Below are 16,159 nucleotides of genomic sequence, written 5' to 3' on the forward strand. Positions count from 1 at the left end.
GTTGCTGATTTCACAAGATGTATATGGTAAGTAAAGTTAAGGTTGAACGCATTTGTGGATTTTATCTCAAAGCTGGTTGCTTTTGCTTGCATTTTTCATAAAATTAGGACACAAAATATTTAAAGAACAATTTTTATAATAATGTTTAGTTATGCTCTTCCCCCCCAACCCACATAATTAAATGTATTTGTGTATGTATAAAACAGACATTCAATTTATGAATACAAATGTCAGAGTATATATAGTTAAACAGTTCATATTTCATTAAATATTCCATGTAGTATCTCACAAAAGTGAGTACACCCCTCACATTTCAGCAAACATTTTAGTATATCTTCTCAAGGGACAATACTATAGAAATGAAACTTGGAAATATTTTAGAGTAGTCAGTGTGCTGCTTGTATAGCAGTATATATTTACTGTCCTCTGAAAATAACTCAATATACAGCCATTATTGTCAAAATAGCTGGCAACAAAAGTGAGTACATGTCCTATTAAGTTTACTGACCTTAAATATACGAGCTTGGTAAAAATGATCACTCACGAAGAAAATTTCAGATGGCACTTAGAGGCTTTTGCATCTGAACTCTTAATGTTTATCAACAACAAAAGGCTCTTCACTGAATTCGTTTTGTACCTTTAAAACGATGAATCTTTATTTAATTTATTCAGTGAAGATTATATGCAATATTGTTTTATATTTGATTACTTTATTCAATTTCTGTACTTGAAAACTATAGATACTTGAAAAATCTGAAAAGTACCGTTTATTTTATTTGTATCTTTGCTCTATTGTATTTATTTGTGCTGTTTCTTGTAGTTTTCTTATTTGTTTTTATTTTTATTTGACAGTAGTCCTTTTTCCCTGAACACAGCAAATACCGAACCGTACCGAAACCGTGACCCTAAAACCGGGATAAAAACCACACCCTATATATATTAGTCAGTCACACCCTATATATATTTATGACATTTGGAATTGTATATATTCTTATTTGTAAATATGAATTCATATTTGTAAATATACTCATACATTTAAGATCAGTTTGGTCTCATTCATATATATATACAGTGAGGAAAATAAGTATTTGAACACCCTGCTATTTTGCAAGTTCTCCCACTTAGAAATCATGGAGGGGTCTGAAATTGTCATCATAGATGCATGTCCACTGTGAGAGACATAATCTAAAAAAAAAAAAAATCCAGAAATCACAATGTATGATTTTTTAACTATTTATTTGTATGATACAGCTGCAAATAAGTATTTGACCACCTGAGAAAATCAACGTTAATATTTGGTATAGTAGCCTTTGTTTGCAATTACAGAGGTCAAACGTTTCCTGTAGTTTTTCACCAGGTTTGCACACACTGCAGGAGGGATTTTGGCCCACTCCTCCACACAGATCTTCTCTAGATCAGTCAGGTTTCTGGGCTGTGGTTGAGAAACACGGAGTTTGAGCTCCCTCCAAAGGTTCTCTATTGGGTTTAGGTCTGGAGACTGGCTAGGCCACGCCAGAACCTTGATATGCTTCTTACAGAGCCACTCCTTGGTTATCCTGGCTGTGTGCTTCGGGTCATTGTCATGTTGGAAGACCCAGCCTCGACCCATCTTCAATGCTCTAACTGAGGGAAGGAGGTTATTCCCCAAAATCTCGCAATACATGGCCCCGGTCATCCTCTCCTTAATACAGTGCAGTCGCCCTGTCCCATGTGCAGAAAAACACCCCCAAAGCATGATGCTACCACCCCCATGCTTCACAGTAGGGATGGTGATCTTGGGATGGTACTCATCATTCTTCTTCCTCCAAACACTTTTAGTGGAATTATGACCAAAAAGTTCTATTTTGGTCTCATCTGACCACATGACTTTCTCCCATGACTCCTCTGGATCATCCAAATGGTCATTGGCAAACTTCAGACGGGCCTTGACATGTGCTGGTTTAAGCAGGGGAACCTTCCGTGCCATGCATGATTTCAAACCATGACGTCTTAGTGTATTACCAACAGTAACCTTGGAAACGGTGGTCCCAGCTCTTTTCAGGTCATTGACCAGCTCCTCCCGTGTAGTTCTGGGCTGATTTCTCACCTTTCTTAGGATCATTGAGACCCCACGAGGTGAGATCTTGCATGGAGCCCCAGTCCGAGGGAGATTGACAGTCATATTTAGCTGCTTCCATTTTCTAATGATTGCTCCAACAGTGGACCTTTTTTCACCAAGCTGCTTGGCAATTTCCCCGTAGCCCTTTCCAGCCTTGTGGAGGTGTACAATTTTGTCTCTAGTGTCTTTGGACAGCTCTTTGGTCTTGGCCATGTTAGTAGTTGGATTCTTACTGATTGTATGGGGTGGACAGGTGTCTTTATGCAGCTAACGACCTCAAACAGGTGCATCTAATTTAGGATAATAAATGAGGTGGAGGTGGACATTTTAAAGGCAGACTAACAGGTCTTTGAGGGTCAGAATTCTAGCTGATAGACAGGTGTTCAAATACTTATTTGCAGCTGTATCATACAAATAAATAGTTAAAAAATCATATATTGTGATTTTTCTGGATTTTTTTTTTTAGATTATGTCTCTCACAGTGGACATGCACCTACGATGACAATTTCAGACCCCTCCATGATTTCCAAGTGGGAGAACTTGCAAAATAGCAGGGTGTTCAAATACTTATTTTCCTCACTGTATATGTGTGTGTGTGTGTATTTATATATATACATACATATATATATACACATGCATATATACATAGACACAGACCTCTGTCATATTAGGAAGGGAAATGCAACATGAATATATTTTGTGCCTGCCTTTCACAGCGCTTTTGCATATTACATGTCACTTGCAATTTTATTCACACAGTGCAGTGGATAAACGCATCCTCACAGTGAACGTAAAGGTCTTGCAGCACAATTTTAAAATCTGTCAGTGCGTCTGCAATTTGTTACTGTTTCTGTCTGGATTGCTTGAGGGGATGAGCATTTCAGTGTGAAGAGAAAACTTGGAAGTGCTTCCTCTTCAAAGAGGCCATCTTGAAGGATACAGAAACACACAGTAATGATTTCTGTCCTCTCCCTGCGGTTGGCCGGTCCTTTTTTTGAAACTAGTGTGCAGTCGTTCAGTGAGTATTATTAGGCAGCTGTTGTTGTTGTACGTCCCTGTGGTGTTAGTTGCCGTGTGTGGACGAAAGTGCTGCTCCCCCCGCATAATGATATCCCACTCTCACATTCCTGTCATAGCAGATCTCAATTCCCTCATGTGCTCTGCGGGACTAGATTCACATTTGGCCGGTCCTATGCATTCCACACCCACTCTACACCAACCGTGTTCACTTTCTCTCTCTCTTTACGAAATCCTCCCTCTTTTTTTTTTTGTCTGATCCTCCCTTTTTCTGTCCATGATGCTCTCTGTCTCTTTGCTGGAAAACATTGTTATCCTCTGAGATATATGAAATCTCCATTTCACACTTATCCTCAATGGCAGCTGTCAAGATACTCAAACATTTGCTTTGTGATAGTGTCAGTAATAACTTAAGCCTCTTTGGGCCACCTGCATGCTCTCATATGTACATAATGAACATTGTGATCTTGTGAACTAATAGTAAAAATATGTTTTATATCTGTTACATTAGGAGTAAATCATTACAGTAATTTCAATATATTTGACTCCATTAAATTTGTTAAACCTTGGTAAAATAATAATAATAATAATAATTATATTATGCACTACAGAACCAAGTAATTAAAAGTATTCCTGAGGGGTAATCTTTTTTCATTATTAAATTTTTCCGTCTAAGGTCCACTTTTCAATTTTTTTTATTTTTATTTTTTTTTATTTTTTTGCATAAGTAACAATTGTTATTTTAGTATAAAATAGGCTATTTTTTGCTGCTGTTCCTTCTGTGAACTTCTATGTAAATGTTCTCTTTTCATGAAACGAGTAATGGCACTCTGCTGCAGGTTTGCTGTTGGTGCATTATACTTTGTGTAGCTCCGTCCTTCAATAAAAGCCTCTTTGCAAAGGCTGTATTACATACATTGTGAGAGGATCACAATGCAATCCACACTGAAATGTGCTGCACAAACTGTTCTGATTAGACTTAAACCTGGCTGCTCTGGCCAATCAATCTTTTTCTTCTATCTACGTAACCTATTTATTTGCAACTTAACGCATTCTCAACGCATTCTCATCCTAGGGCGTCATATACTGACGCTTTTGACATTTCGTCTATATCCAACGCACATGGCACCCTTTAGCGTCAATATGAGACGCAGAAAGCTTTGTTCGGTTATGGGTAGGTTTAGGTCTGGGATAGGGTTAGGGTTAGACCGCTAGGAGGCGCGTTCTGGCCCATATCTATCTGCGTCTCATATTGACGCTAAAGGGTGCCATGTGCGTTGGATGTAGACGAAATGTCAAAAGCGTCAGTATATGACGCCTTGGGATGAGAACGGGCTGACTTTTCCTATAGCCCTCCACCTTCCCCAGCACCACCTGCCTAAATCTGCTAGGGGATTCTCCCTAATTTCCTTGCAGCAGCTCTCTGTATTTATGTTGTTTTGGCATTAGCCTTCACTCATGCAGCAGCAGCAGATCTAGTCTGCCAAAATTATTCCAATACATTCCATTCTTATCAATAAACACTGTTTAATTCTATTCGGAGAGTTGTCAAGATTGAAATTAACTTCAGCTGCTCTTTCCATACCTTTTCATAGGGACTGTTCAGAAGAATACACAGAGCTGTAGGTGCATCACATCCACTAACATCATAATGACTTTTTGTGTATTTTCTTTTAACATTTATTTTCCAGGTGTTTAGGCCGCGGCTCGTCTGTATGGGCAGGTGGGGAAGAGCCCCACCAAAATATTCATCCAAACATAGACCTCTATATGCACTGAATTAATAACACATTATAAATGAGTTCAGCTTTCTGCAACAAATATTCTTTGAATTTTCTAGACTATTTTAAGTCATGAAGTGAGCAGGATATATTAAAATGTAGCGCAGAAAATGTGAAAATTGAAATGTGAAAATGTGGATTCGGCAGGCATGTATTTATGATACTAAGCGGGGCAGCCAGTCTCGGAGCTTTCCCTAGCTCTACAGTGCCCCAGAGTTTTCCAACGTAAATCTGTGGTGAAAAATGGAACCGCAGCGCACTCTCATAGAGACCATTGGGGCAGATTTCTGGCTGCCCCGCTTATTTTCACGTGACCTTTTGTTAACCTTACTCCAGAACAAGACGCTATCAGTCCGCTTCAGCTATGTGTCTGCATCAGGTCATTATCTAGTTGGCATGTCTGTTCTTCCTATGTGGAGTAGCGTATCAAATTATCAAGTATAAACCCTTTAGTTTAAACGTGCTCATGTGAATAGCCTTTATATACAGTAGGTCTGTTGTACTTGTTTTATGTTTGTCCTGAGAATAGACATGACTTTGCTTTCCTCACTGGAATTCCTAACTTGAAACATTCTAACAGAGAATGTCTAGTAAGGGGAGAACTTCCACTCTCAGTAAACTTCCGGCTTCTGAACTGGTTGCAGTTCCACTCTGGTTCCATATGAGGGCGCTCACAGGACGAGTGCAGAATGAATGGAGGTCTACGGAGCTATACCCCTCAATTTGGTGCTTTCGCGCTCTGGCAGATAAAAGTGCCAGCAACCCAAAAAAAAAAAGTTGCTGCGTTGAAAAAAAAAAGTCTGCCTTAACATTCTGGTCCCGCTTCGGGTGCCACGATGCCATCAAGCGGTATATCTGGTCGTAATCAGTCCTTCACTGACCAATCAGCGAATGGGAGTGGCCAGGCTCTCCGTAGAAGGGCTCTGATTCTAATCTAAAGCAACATTCGGAGGCAATATCGACCTCATTAGATTGCTCTTGTCTGCGGATCGATTGCTCCTGTCTGCTTTGCTGCAGTGTGATTTGCGTCTGTATGTTTCGAATAGCTTTCTGTTTTGAATCTTTATTTACTATCATTCTTTGTTGTTTATTTTCCTAAATATAACACATCACCACACATTAACCTGACATCGCTAGCTTCAATCTAAATCGTTATCGCTAGCACAACACGCTAGTAATTCGCTCGCGCCATCCGTGCCGGCCGTCTTTATTTATTTATTTTTGAGTCCATCAAACAACTGTGGTGAGTAGGATCAGTCAACAAACACGGTGAGTCATGTCTTCTCCTCTTATTGTCACTTGCACTTCGTTTCATATGTATAGCATAGATCCATCTGTCAGCACAGGATTTACACGTGATAAATGCAGGGAGATAGTCAGGCTGACGGAGAAGACGTCAGAACTAGAGACACGCATCCAAACTTTAATTGAGGATTGTAAGAATGCAAGGGCTTTAGATACTGCTTTGGATGCAACTACCTTAGTGAACTCTGTACATTGTTCGGTTCCGGCTGTAGAGCCTGTGCAGCAGGGCAACTGGGTGACCATGAGACGTTGTAGTCGCGGGACAAAACACTGCTCTTCCGTTCCGATAACAACATTAAACAGGTTCTCTCCACTCAGTGAAACACCCCCTGAGAATCCTGTTGAATGTGCCCTAGTTATTGGCGATTCTTTTACACGGAACATGAAAATAGAGACACCAGCCACCATAGTCACATGTTTGCCGGGAGCCAGAGCGCCTGACATCAAAGCAAATTTGAAAGTGCTGGCTAATGTAATCGTAAAGTCTCGAAGATTATTATTCACGTCGGCACTAATGATGTTCAACTTCGCCAGTCGGAGATCACCAAAATTAACGTTAAAGAGCTGTGTGAACTCGTAAGTACGATGTCAGGCACAGTAATTTGCTCTGGTCCCCTTCCTGTTAGCCGGAGTGATGAGATACTTAGTAGATTGTCCTCACTCAATGGCTGGCTGTCTAAGTGGTGTCCCGCAAAATAATATAGAATTCATAGACAATTGGAATAGTTTTTGGGGTTTTTTGGGACCTGACCTGTTGAAAAGAGATGGTATTCATCCCTCCAGGGATGGTGCTGCTCTTCTCTCTAGTAATATGGCACATAGTCTTAGAGCTCAAACATGAATTGGGGCTCAGGTCAGGAAGCAGACAGACTGGCTAAACCAACCGTCTGCTAGCTGTCTCACGTCACTGAGGTCAGATAAATCCCTTCACATAGAGACTCTTTCACCTAGATATCATCATATAGAGACTGTGTCTGTTCCACGAATTAGGAAATACAAAAAACTCCCAAACCCATTAAAGGGAAATAATTTAATTGATGTTCAACAAACAAAAAACAGATATAATACAGATGAACAATTGATAGGCTAAAGCTCAGGTTGCTGAATATTCGTTCCCTTACTTCAAAGGCACTTATTGTTAAAGGGTAGCCTAACTCTCGCCAAAATGCAACCTAGGCTCTTTTTGTTAATCTACCCGAGGCAAACTTTAGTTTAAAAGCATAATTAGAATGGAAACGCCACCTTTAAGTTTGACCATATTTTCGTTGAAAAAGTGAATGGGGCACTTTTATGATAGCATCAAAAATCACTATTTTCAAAACACTAAGGAGGCTCGATACAACATGAAACTTTGATCAAAGTATCACCAGGGGCTCTACACATGAACTCAAGCATTGAGAACATTGTTTGTGTACACAGAGTTTACTAAAAAGAAAGATTTTGAACAACTCACTGTAGCTGTGTCCGCCGGCATTTTGACAGTCAAAAATAGTCGATTTCCGAATGCGAATGAACTGACTCTGAATTTTAGTATTGTTTCTTATATGAGGATCCTTTTTCAAATACAAGGTCAATATTGATTTTTGCTAACGAGAAAACAACAAATTATCCGTGAATTTATATTGAACTAAGCTTTCCATCTTTACTCTCCTCCCTGTTACGGAGATCGACTATTTTTAACTGACAAAATGAATGTCAGATGCGAATAGAATATAAATCTTACAAGATGTTTATCATAAACTAGCTTTAGACCCATAATCTGCCCTACCTAAAATTATGGCTAGGAGCTGCTTCTGGTAATAACCCCCACGGATGAAATCGTGGGGCGGGCCCCCCTAAGGCCCCTAGAATCTTCACCACCTTTCGCCCCGCTAGCGACGGCCCTAGATAAAAATGATTTTAAGCATTTTCAATTATTGTATTTTATTATGGTTTTTCGACTTTAATATATGATGCCATTATAATGAATGCCCAACTTTGAAGAGTAATCTTCCAAAGTGCACTCGTTTCCTGGATATTTTTTAATGGGGTGGCCAGAGGGGTACAGTAAAAATCCTAGGGTGGCACACTAAAACATGGGGAAAAAAGTGGTAACCTGCATTAATTTCAGCATACATTTAAATTTACATTTATTCAATTAGCGGATGCTTTTATCCAAAGCGACTTACAAATGAGAACAATAGAAGCAATTAAACTAACAATAGGACAACAATATGCAAGTGCTATGACCCTTCCCAGTTTAATCTAACGCAGTATGTGTACTTTTTACATTTTTCTTTTTTATAAAGATAATAGATATAGATTAGAAGATAAAGTGTTAGTTTTAATGGATCAAGTTTACTAAAGACCGAAAAAGATGCGTCTTCAGCCGTTTCTTGAAAATGGCCACAGACTCAGGCTCAGCAGCTCTGGTTGAGTTGGGCAGGACATTCTACCAGTATGGACCACAAGACGGCGTTCACTTGCAGAGCGCAAGTTTCTGAATGGCACGTAAGTCTTAAGTAATGAGTTTAGGTAGGAGGGAGCAGAGACAGTGGTTGTTCTGTCGGTAAAAGTCAGCGACTTGAATTTGATGCGAGAGGCAACTGGCAACCAGTGCAATTTTGTGAGGAGAGGAGTGACGTGTGCTCTCTTCGGCTCGTTAAAGACCACTCTAGACATCCAGACTTCTTTGTCTAACCCACAAAAAGTATTTCTATAAATTAAGCTATACTTTAATTTCTTTTAAGCAATTTGTCAAGTATAATATGCAGATTAAATTACATTTTGATTTGCATGAAACCAGTTCATTTAGATTTTCTTACACAATAAGGCACATTGTTTAGGAAAGAACTGCAAAAAAAATAAAATAATAATAATAATAATTTTATATATATATATATATATATATATATATATATATATATATATATATATATATATAATATATATAATATATATACAGACCCTTTCCAAAAAATTTGAATATCATGGAAAAGTTTATTTATTTCCATAATTCCATTCAAAACGTTAAACTTCGATAGATTATAGATTCAGGGCCCACAACTTAAACGATTTCAAGTATTTAGTTTTTTATTTGTACATAATTTGGGCTTCCAGCTCATAAAACCCACGAAAACAGGATTTAAAAAAATTAGAATATTACATGAAATCACACAGTAATTACACAGTGATACCATGGTCATTGAACCAGGTTTTGGTTCTTTTGGCAGTGTGGGCCGGTGCAAATCCTGCTGGAAAATGAAGTCAGCATCTCCATAAAGCTTGTCTGCTGAAGGAAGCATGAAGTGCTCTGGAAATGTCCTGGTAGACGGCTGCGTTGAGTGGACAGCACAGTGGACCAACACCAGCCGATGACATGGCTCCCCAAACCAACACAGACTGTGGAAACTTCACACTGGACTTCAAGCATCTTGGATTGTGTGCCTCTCCATTCTTCCTCCAGACTCTGGGACCTTGGTTTCCAAATGAGATGAAAAATTTGCTCTCATCAGAAAAGAGGACTTTGTTCCACTGTGCTTTATTAAATCCAGAGTCAACGCAGTCGTCTACCAGGACATTTTCAAATCCTGTTTTCGTGGGTTTTATGAGCTGGAAGCCCAAATTATGTACAAATAAACAACTAAATACTTGAAATCGTTTAAGTTGTGGGCCCTGAATCTATAATCTATGGAAGTTTAACGTTTTGAATGGAATTATGGAAATAAATAAACTTTTCCATGATATTCTAATTTTTTGTAAAGGGTCTGTATATATATATATATATATATATATATATATATATATGTTTCCTGCACTTGTAATTCTTGTGTAAATACATTTATATGAGTGATGCACCAAACTGAAAATTCAGGATGCACACAGCCAAAAATAAAGTTTATTTAACAATCAACACTCAAATAATACAGAATTGAATAAACATTTAAATTACACATATATGGCAGTTCCCTTTCAAAAGGGAACTCGCACTGCATCGCTGACACTATGGGGAACGCCCTCCATGTGAACCGGTGTCTGAAAAGCTATCCAATCATGGCAATCGATATTGACCGGCGACAGCCTATGACAGGGATGGTCAACTTCGGTCCTGGAGGGCCACTGTCCTACAGAGTTTAGCTCCAACCCTGAAAAAATCACCTGCCTGTAATTTTCTAGTAATCCTGAGGACCTTGATTAGCTTGTTCAGGTGTGTTTGATTAGGGTTGAAGCTAAACTCTGTAGGACAGTGGCCCTCCAGGACCGAAGTTGCCCATCCCTGGCCTATGACATCACTACTAGTGCGACCCGGAAGTATAAAAGGGGCGCCTAGAGATCATGTCATCCTCTTTTTGTCTTCAGGGAAGCTTCAACCTGAAAACTTCAAAAGGTAATCATGAAAAAAAAAAAAACTTTTGAAAAAAAAAAACTTTTGAAAAAAAAAACGTGAAAAAGGGACAGACATCTGTGCCAGCAATTCAGGTCCCACTCGTGCTGAGGCAGAGCAGGGACTAGAATTGTGGGGTTTCAGAGGGAGCTCACCCGAGGAGTATGAGAGAGTTGTTTATCTCTCACCCACCTCGGAGGCTCGCGAGTTTGAGCTGCCGGATGAGGATGTGTTGTCACTAACATCCTCTGATCTGACAGCGAGTACTCTGCTGGCAGCCCAAGAAAGCAGGAGATGGCTGATGAGGGTGAAGAGGATTTACAACCCGAACCCTCACAGCCACCCTGCGCCACGTATGATGAGTTGTGAGTGTTATTGAACACGCTCAGCGAGGCTTTGCTGCCGTAGGAGCGTGTGAGGGAAGAGACCGCTCGTGGCAGACTTTACAAACGATTTCTCTATGATTTTAACAATTTCTGGTGAGCCCTTCCATTCCTGCCCGATCTATACAATGAGATCGAAAAGGCATGGAAGAATCTGCACACTTCCTACACCCCAGGCGCTTCAGCCCTGAGGCTGGACCTGTGAAGGTTTGGTAGTAAGTGCACTCTTTCAAGCTCTTTATGGTGATAGGCCTCCATTTTGTGAATGTCGTTTAGGTCCTCACTCTACGGTAGCAGGTTGAGTTGACCTCTGTAGGTCTCCTCCCTTTTCAAGAGTTTTTTAGTAAGGTTGAACAGTAGACCTCGGTTCCCTGTTAGAAAGTATTAAGGGATTAGGGTTTTAATAGGAGTAGAACTAGGGCCCTGAAGTTCCCATATATAGGTAGGCTTTGCATACCCTTCCCATAGGCCTCCTCTGATTTAGAGTCGTCAGGCTTATATAGTGGGTATTTTCAATCTGTTGTAGTGAACAGGTTGGCCTTATTATATGAAAAATTTCTAGTCGGGCCACCGTTTTTTTTCCCCTGCGTGAGATGGCTTCCTCCCTATCAGGAGATTTGGTACTGAGCCCACCGCTCTCTCAAGCTCCAGATAAAACTACAAAACCAAGCATTGGTCCTCGTCAGGCCACCTGCCACTTTTAGCCACCTTATACTAGAGCAGTAGTTCTCCTCTCACTTTAGAGAGTCGTTTTGAGATTATACCTCTGAACTTCAGACATATATTATTTGTGTGTTGGCCCTCATGTGGCAGCCTCGATATCTGGCTTAGTATCTAGGGTTTTTGGTGGCGGTCTGCTAAACATTTTCGCCTCAAGCCTCTCAGTATCTGAGTGTAGGTTCCTTTGACCATCAGGAGATTTTATTCCTGTAAATCTAGTTTTTCGTAGTACTAGCCTCCTCTTACTTTGTCTGGCCACGTCTCGCCTTTTGCATTAGGTGTAAATGCTAGTGGTGTAACAGGGTAGATAGCAGTATCAGTAGCAGGCTACCTTCGAAAAGCCTCCCATGCAGATATCTATGGGCGTTGTCAGGTCTTTCTCTCTAGAGAGTAAGAAACAGTGTGCTCAGGCCTCCACCCTTTACAGCATCAAGTGTAGTAGCTGGCAGCAAGGCCTTAAGTTAAAATGGATTTTTCTTCTGAGCCCCTTGAATATAAGAATTCAAGTCATAAGGTTGAATGTTGTTGGCCACTTACTGAGCCCTCCATTCCCTTGGGTTTAGTAAAGAATATAAAATATGTCTTGTAAAATTACAAGATAATAGGGCTCGACCCTGATACATCCTTCAGGGTTATGTTGATAGTGCTCCCCTTGCTAGGGTCATTAATTAGAGTACTTTGCTACCCCTAGCTTATATGTTATCACCTTTCACCACCCAGGCTCAAGTAGAGAGAGATTAGTTATAGGGTTGTGCCGATGGACGATATCATCGTCCATCGTGATGGCTGACCGACATCACGATGGAGAGCCACCATCGTGATGCCACGCCCTCCACCCTGTCAGACCAGCCCAGTCTCACGGCAGTTCGTTTTCGTGTGTACACCAGTGGTTGGGAACCTATTGGCTCGTGTGGCTCGCAAGGTCTCTCACCCTTTACCAACAAACGATAAAAAAAATGAAGACGTGTGTGTTCAGTGCTGTTCGCGAGTGTCACGAGTCACCACAGCAATCAACCAAACGCTTACGTTTCTGTGGTAACCTAACAGTTACAGCTCCTGCACTGGGATTCAAGCAGAACAGCTTGTTTAAGGTGATGGCGAAATTCATTTTAAAACAGCAATGAAAATGTAAAAGTAGGCTTTATAAACTTTAATATATCCTTTTATTGAAACGGGTGCTTTGCTGTGCAAAGAGAAACATTTCACCCGTTGGCCGCAGGTACTTTCACTTTTGCCGCAGAGACCCTTTATGTCCTATAAATGTATCGTATTGTTGATAATCCGCACAGATTTCAGTTGACGATTATGTAAAGTTCATAACAAAACATGAATGAGAAAGAAAAGAGCAGGATGTGCTATTGAAAAGAAATATTAAAAGCACGATAAGTCGCGAAAGAGAACTGAATTCTACTGACAGGATGGTGCGCGCGCGCTCCGAGCGCAACATGGTCAAGTAGTCTTTGTCTTCGGTTGCGCGCCTGAACGGGCAAATAAACATAGAAATATTTCAAAATGCCAAGCCGAGTATTCCCGTGGCGTAAACACAGTAGATGTAAGTAGCTACAATGTGCACTCTCCCTGTCTCTTCGTGATCGTCAGCACACCCCCCCCCCCCCCCCCCCCCCGACGATATCATCGTCCATCGCGATGTTTTACTGTAAACATCGTCAACTGCCAATTTAGGGGACATCGCCCAACCCTAATTAGTTACTCCCTCCCACTTGGGATGGTTGTGCTCCCTTAGAGCCAAACCACTGCCCCGGCCTGACGCCCATGACATTCGAAGCTGTAGGCCTTACAGTAGGCCTCCTCGATACTCCGGTAGCGTAAGATTGTACTCTCCTTGCTTTAAAGGATCGATAGTACTTCTGCTGAGTACACTGCCTGTTGGCAATGTTAAATAAGTATAACCAGGCCCACAGACATGTCTGTGAGAGCACCTAGGCTTCTGAAGGCTGGCTCTGCTAACATCCTCGCTATCAAGTAGTTAGGCCTTAACAGGCCTCCTTAAAGGTGGCTCCCCAACGAGTTGGATGCTTAGCATTGCAAAGGCATTAAGTATCACATTGCAGGCCCTATGGAGCCTCCCTGATTTTAGCCCAGAGCCTGGTCAGTACTTATTAGGTTGAGCATAGTGTTCCAGAATCTATCTGAGGTTCGCTCTGTTTGAATACTGAACTCCCTAAGTCTTGTCGGAAGTTCGAAGGAATCTCACGAGGCCTCCCTGTTAGATCAGCCCAAGAGCTGGAGGCGCCCCCCTTGATAGGGTCCCTTTAGAGTGCCCAGCCTCCACAGGGCTTTGAAGCACTGTGTAGATCCAGGATTGAGTAGAGTTACTCCCCTCATTTGCAAGGGTTATAAAGCGCTATGCTGAGATCTACTCTCCAGGATGCCCATCTCTATGATCCGGTTTGTGAGTGAACTACTGCCATTAATTGCAGTTTTTCCCTATTGGATTTTGTGAGAGATTCTATTTAGGATCAGACAGGTTGTTGGCAAGACTACGTCAGTAAAATTTGACCAGGTCAGCCTGGTGGCATGTGGGGTTGGGTTGACTTGATGTTCCCCTCAGAAAGTTACTGGACAGGATTCCTTTCGGACCTTGGTAGGCCTTCCGTTGTTCGGAGGCCACTTTGAGGCTTATAGCTTTGGCAGTGACCGTAGGGAATAATGTCACTGCAGCCTGTTGCCTTTGGCTTGCTCAGTTGGGGATACTTAATTTAATCAATCAATCAACAATACTATTGATCAGCATTACCAAACGTGGACGTTTTACACTAGAAACAAACACTGATGTACTATTTTATTTAATACTGTGAAGCTGCTTTGATACAATCTGCATTGTGAAAAGCGCTATATAAATAAAGTTGACTTGACTTGACTTGACGTGACCTGAAGGAGGAGTGTTTCTTGCCATTTTATGTGAATATAACTGCCATTTCTGACTTATCTGTCACAAGCCATAATTGGCATGCACTCCCCTCAGCATGGTGGGATTGTATATCATTCCCCACAGCGAAAGGGAACGTCTAGGTTATGACTGTAACCCCTGTTCCCTGAGAACAGGGAATGGGACACTGCGTCATTCGCCATGCCTCGGGGGTGCCTGCTGAACAGTCCCTTCAGATGATAAGAGGATAACATTTTCTCTAGGCGCCCCTTTTATACTTCCGGGTCGCACTAGTAGTGACGTCATAGGTTGTCGCCGGTCAATATCGATTGCCATGATTGGATAGCTTTTCAGACACTGGTTCACGTGGAGGGCTTCCCCATAGCGCCATCGACGCAGTGTCTTGTTCCCTGTTCTCAGAGAACAGAAGTTACAGTAGCAACCTAGATGTTTTTATATCAACTTTTTAATAACAATTGTTTTTACAATTTGTTGGTGAAATATAAACATTTAAATGACGACAGTAATAGCCAAACTTATTTTCATTACATATATAGGCTTATTTAAACATAGCCTACATTAAATAATGAAGAAATCAGGTTAAGTAAAAAAAATGAATATGTAATCTCATGCATATATTTAGCAAAAATCTCCTTTCTAGGGTTATTTTTTTCTAGTTCACTTATGGTCATTTAATAGCTTTCCTGATATGTAAATGTAACGTTAACATTGTTTGTGATAATTGAAATATTTCAAGCGGTTTCCCCAAATTCAACTGAAAATGCAACTTTTAGTCTCAAAATTATTCAACCCCCTGAATAGAATCCCTCACAACCGCACAAATCTGCAAAAAAAGGTGTCGTCTTAAGCACACCAGATGCAACTAATCAAGGGCTTCATTAGTGGCACCAGGTGTGCTTGAGCAAGAACACATGAAATATCTGAAATGGCTATGGTTTGTTGAGTGTCACCAAAAGCACAAGAAAAGTCGACTCCAATTTGCTCATATAAATAATCCACAGAAGTTTGGGGATTCTATTCTGTGGAGTGATGGAAATTTTTTTGGAACTTTTCTGCCCTATGGATCAGCGGTATGTTTGGAGGAAGAAGAATGAAGCATACACTGAAAAGAACACTGCCTACAGTTAAGCATGGTGGTGCTCGGTGATGCTCTGTGGCTGCTTTGCATCCTCTGGCTCTGGAAACCTGCAGCGTGTGGAAGGCAAGATGGATTCATTGAAATAAATCAGGAAATCCTAGGAGAAAACATCATGCCCTCAGTGAGGAAACTGAAGCTTGGGCGTCATGGGACCTTCTAACAGGACAATGATCCCAAGCATACCTCAAATTCTACCAAGGTTTGGTTGCAGAAGAAGTCCTGGAAGATTCTACAGTGGCCACCACAGTCACTGACTTGAACCCCATAGAAAATCTCTGGTGGGATTTGAAGGCGGAGGTTGCAGCACACAACCCCAAGAATATTATGAACTGAAGGCCATTGCTCATGTGGAATGGGTTAAGTTTCCTCAGAAACGCTGCTAGAAGCTGGTGTCTGGTTATACATCTCGTTTGCAGCAGGTCATGACAGCAAAATGGTGTTAT

The sequence above is a fragment of the Squalius cephalus genome (assembly GCF_949319135.1).
Source record: "Squalius cephalus genome assembly, chromosome: 18".
NCBI classification, from domain to species: domain Eukaryota; kingdom Metazoa; phylum Chordata; class Actinopteri; order Cypriniformes; family Leuciscidae; genus Squalius; species Squalius cephalus.